General features: G+C 37.8%; 1 pseudogene; it reads right to left on the reverse strand.

The window, feature by feature from the left end:
- Positions 1–660: 660 nt before the first annotated feature.
- On the reverse strand, positions 661–3,159 carry LOC125040065 (annotated as a pseudogene).
- Positions 3,160–5,660: the final 2,501 nt, after the last annotated feature.

Raw genomic sequence — 5,660 nt, forward strand, 5'->3', positions numbered from 1 at the left:
TTACCATGATATCTGCAGATGACTTTGTGTAAGTAGAGAAAAGATAATGAGTGAGATCTGTGCTGGCGTAGTTGGGAATGTGAATTAACAAAACGAAGAACAAAGAGTACTTGAGCACGAATAAAAAACGAAAGGGGACGACCAGTGAAGATAGAGAGCAGGGAAATACAAATGTTTTAAGTGTTTGGTTCCATGGCTAAGGGATATGGAAGCTGAGAAAAGGAAATAAATTAGTTTATACAGGCTGGATGGAATGTCAGGAAATTGTGAATGAGTTGCGGTGTAATCTTGCAGAAAAAAGGGGAAGTAAAAAAAAACAGAAATATATTAATATAATATTATTTTCAACTATGGAAGATCACAGGGGTACGCCAGGTAAAAAAATCCACCTTCCATATGTGCGATCAGCAAAACGAACATTTTTCCATATTTCTAACACATCCAGGTAGCTGCCTAACCCACTGTAAAAAGTTAAATGTTTGTATCCACATTCTTCTTATCCGTTGCACACGTGCTTCCTTACACGTTTTATCTCCATATTTAGTGTTTCATGCTCAACCTGCAGCTGAGGTACATTTTTTTCTAGACGGTAAAAATATTACAACCTACACAGTCCTGTAGTTCAGAGTCTGAAAAGGCAGTTTCTCTCTCCCTCACAAACACACAAATAACTTAATAAATAGTACACATACACATACAAACACAAAACAAGATATCACCATTATTCATTGTAAGATGTACATATGGAATAAATGACAGGAAAAATATAACCTGTACAGTACTGTAGCCAACAGTCTGGAAAAAAATTATCTCCCTCCCTGAGAGAGTAAGTGAATAATTTTATATATAGTACACATGAACATACAAAACAAGATATTCCCATAATCCATGGTTAGATTTGATTGTACTCATGGGTGTTGACTTGAATTTGATTGTGGACTATATAAACATCTTGTCATAGGCTTCTTCCCATATGCCACATTCACGGCTGTACGAGTACAGGTTTGCACCTCCCTTCCAAAATGGTGTCAGCATATGAATCAACACACTATTCCTTTTGTATGCCCACGAGGTGAGGCCTGCAGCTGCCTATACATGGGATCGAATCTAACTGTTGAGTATATGAAGTGTACAGTATACTTTGTTTAAGCTGCTGTATTACCCCAACATTTTTATTGGTATTTCTTGGTAACACATCAATCATAAATTTCAAACATATATAATATATTTACAGTTCCTCCTACTTTGAAGTTTGACACTCCACATTACCATTGTGTGAATTATCACTTTTGAGTCTTGTATCTTACACACATGGCAATTACTAGTATTGTTATTTATTTAAAAGCTAAGGATCAAAAGTGGCATTTCACACATTGGTAGTGATGAACCTGCAAGTGAAGGGACTTTACAATTGTGGCTTAGGAAATCAAGTCAAACCTCTTATATACAATTACCTTTATTCCAAAATAAGTTTATGCGTTGGTAGATATCTGAGCTTATTACAAATGACGATTTAGAAGCACTTCCTGTGAACGATACCGGGACCAGACTCTTCATACTCATCCTTGGTGATCCACATCTGTTGGAAGGTGGACAAAGAAGCCAGGATGGAACCACCGATCCAGACGGAATATTTACGCTCAGGAGGAGCAATGATCTTGATCTTGATGGTGGAGGGAGCTAGAGAAGTGATTTCCTTTTGCATGCGGTCAGCGATACCTGCGTACATGGTGGTACCTCCAGACATGACAGTGTTAGCGAAAAGATCCTTTCTCAAATCAATATCGCACCTCATGATGGAACTGTGCACAATCTCATGAATACCAGAAGATTCCATGCCCTAGGAAGGAAGGCTGGAACAGAGACTCGGGGACAACGGAAACGCTCGTTACCGATGGTGATGACCTGACCGTCGGGAAGTTCATAGGACTTTTCAAGAGAGGAGGAAGCAGCAGCGACGTTCATCTCACTTTCGAAGTCAAGAGCGACGTAGCAAAGCTTCTCCTTGATGTCACGAACGATTTCACGTTCAGCGGTGGTGGTGAAGGAATAACCGCGCTCAGTCATGATCTTCATCATGTAAGCAGTCAAGTCACGACCGGCCAAGTCGAGACGAAGGATGGCGTGGGGAAGGCAATAACCTTCGTATACAGGAACCATGTGAGTCACACCATCACCAGAGTCACAGACAAGACCTGTGGTACGACCAGAGGCGTACAGGGACAAGACAGCCTGGATACACACATACATGGCAGGTGTGGTGAAAGTCTCGAACATGATCTGAGTCATCTTTTCACGGTTGGCCTTGGGGTTGAGGGGAGCCTCAGTGAGGAGTGTGGGGGACTCCTCAGGGGCAACACGGAGTTCGTTGTAAAAAGTGTGATGCCAGACCTTCTCCATGTCGTCCCAATTGGTGACGATACCGTGCTCAATGGGATACTTGAGAGTCAAGACACCTCGCTTGCTCTGGGCCTCATCGCCGACGTAGGCGTCTTTCTGACCCATACCGACCATGACGGCCTGGTGACGGGCACGTCCGACGATGGAGGGGAACACGGATCGGGGAGCATCGTCACCGGCGAAGCCAGCCTTGACCAGGCCGGAGCCGTTGTCCACGACCAGCGCGCACATATCTTCTTCGTCACACATGATGGATGTCGGTCAGCGGCTGACTTTCAACTGCAAAAATACAGACGTTAGGAAATGTCATATACATGTATGTGAAAGAAGGTAAAACAAATGGATACGTGCAACATAAAAAAATGAATTTAAACATACGTGTATGTGTAAATTATTTTTTATATATGTTGCACGTATCTATTTTACCTTCTTTCACAGTTTCCATTGGCAAAAGCAAAGTACGCACATGGAGACTGAAAAAGTGTTCTGACAATTCGAAAAATGTAATTAAGTCTATAATACTGTTTACATTACCACACAAAAGAATCAAATATTTTTCTATGTAACATGACCAATTAATCGAGATCGTTTCCGTTAAAACTATACCATCACAACTTTATCATAAGTTGTGAATATCACAGTCGTGTCATTTTCACCACACTTTAGCGTTTCACATCTGGTCACTGCTATGTAGTCCCAACTTACTAGCAATTTTCTGCACACCAGGAACTCGACTGAAGAACCTCAGATGTGTCTGGCCTTATATACTATGCCTTCTCAGTCCAAATGACTGTGAAATGTCTTTGTATATATTCATATGTCCCTTTGAGACTAAATATTTCCCCCCTTGGTCATTTTACATTTCGATCACATTCTCAACCCACGGTTTCCTGTGCCACTCACACGCACACACAAATACGCAAACGCAATCATATATGTATCTATATCTATCTATATCTATCTATCTATCTGTCTATATATCTATTTATCTATCAATGAATCTATCAACCTGTCTATATCTGTATACACATGAACACGCACATGCACTGTATATTTATTTGATTTCAGGGGCCAATCACACGGGCTGAAGCATGTCTATTGGAATTTCTCTCTGAATTTAGAAAGAGTTTCAATAGATTTCGTTTTTTCGGATATTACTCTCACTTTCAGTAGATACAGTCCCTTAACGTTCCTTTAAAGGAAATATGACGTTTCCTGATTATTTATAAAACCGCTGGTGATTACTAAGCCTGAAAAAAAAAAAAAAAAAGATGTTGAGAAAAATATGATAAGCCTTACTTAAATGAAAAATTGTGAAGGAACAACTGGTCTCTTTCTCTCTTTCCCTGAGAGTGAGTAAGCATATACAAACACACATATGAACACGCATACGCACACGCACACACTTACTCACAGGAATATGCACACGCACACACACACACACACACACACACACACACGCGCGCGCGTGCGTGCACGCTCAAACACACATGTATATCTATCTACATCTATCTATCTATCTATATATAAATATAAAAACGGTCACTATCAGTTGATGGTGGCTGTCACATCCATATATGGATATATACACATCCATATATATATATATGTGGGTGTGTGTGAGTATGTGTCTATATATATGTATATGTATATATACATATACGCACAAACACACGCATACCCACACACATATATATATACACACACATACATATACGCATACCCACATATGTATATATACACACACATATATATATATATATATATATATATATATACATATATATATACACACACACACACACAAACATATATATATATATATATATATTGTAGATATATATTTCTATATATCATATATACATATATGCATTTATATATACACTTATACATACACACACACATATTTATATATGTATATACATATCTGTTTGTGTGTATGTGTATGTATATATATTCATATGTATACACATATACTTCTGTATACATACGCACACACACACTCAAACATACACCTCCACTCACTCACAGACACACACACACACACACACACATATATGCATATATATGTACACATACATACATATATATATATATATATATAAAAATATACATACGTACATATATATATGCATATATGTATGTATATTTTTGCATATATATGTATATATATGTATAAATATATAAACACACACACACACACACACACACACACACACACATATATATATATATATATATATATATATATGTATATATATAAAGAAACATATATTTATATATGAATATATATGTATATATATATACATATATATGTATATATACAAACATACAAACACACACACACACACACACACACACACACATACACACACACACGCACGCACGTTTATGCTATCAACGATACGTTATTTAACGAATTACATAGGGCCATGTCTACATCATGTTGACTGGGGCTTTATACTGGGGTGGCTAATCCATGATCATTGATGATGGGTCTTAACCCACCATCATACCTACGATAGACTATCTATGTTTGATTTACCCAACATATGCAGATCCATGCGTGTACCCACGCGCGCGCGCTGGCGATGTGCGTGTACATGAATGCACACATGCACGCAATGTGCGTGCGCATTTGCATGGATTGGCAAACATAGTCAAACATAGATGCGGTAGAGGGTAAGATTACCTTACCTAACAATGATTACTTAACCAACTACTCCTCTGGGGAAGGATCATTTATATATATATAGACATATATATATATATAAACATACATACATACATGTAAATAAATAAATATGCATATATATAATATATACATTACACATATATTTACAAATATATATACACATACATACACATCTATATAATGTCCAAATTTTCACGCACACACACACACACACACACACACATATATATGTATCTATATGTATTTATATATGTATCTATATTTATATATATACATAAATACACGTATGTATGTATGTATTTATATATGTATATATATGTATTCATATTTTTATGTATATAATTTATATATTTATATATATTTATGTATATGAACTCCGACCCTCGTGGTCCCGAGTTCAATTCCCCGTCGCGGCGGTCGTAAAAATGCCTGCGCTCTGACTGCTGGCTCGAGCCCGAGAAAACGACGTATCGCCTTGAGAAGTCAAACGCAAGTGCCGTGGCACAATCGCGGTTGATTAGGAAGGACATCCAATCAGGCAAGGGTGACACTGCCATATAGCCTA

The sequence above is a fragment of the Penaeus chinensis genome, chromosome 28, assembly GCF_019202785.1.
Source record: "Penaeus chinensis breed Huanghai No. 1 chromosome 28, ASM1920278v2, whole genome shotgun sequence".
Lineage (NCBI taxonomy): Eukaryota > Metazoa > Arthropoda > Malacostraca > Decapoda > Penaeidae > Penaeus > Penaeus chinensis.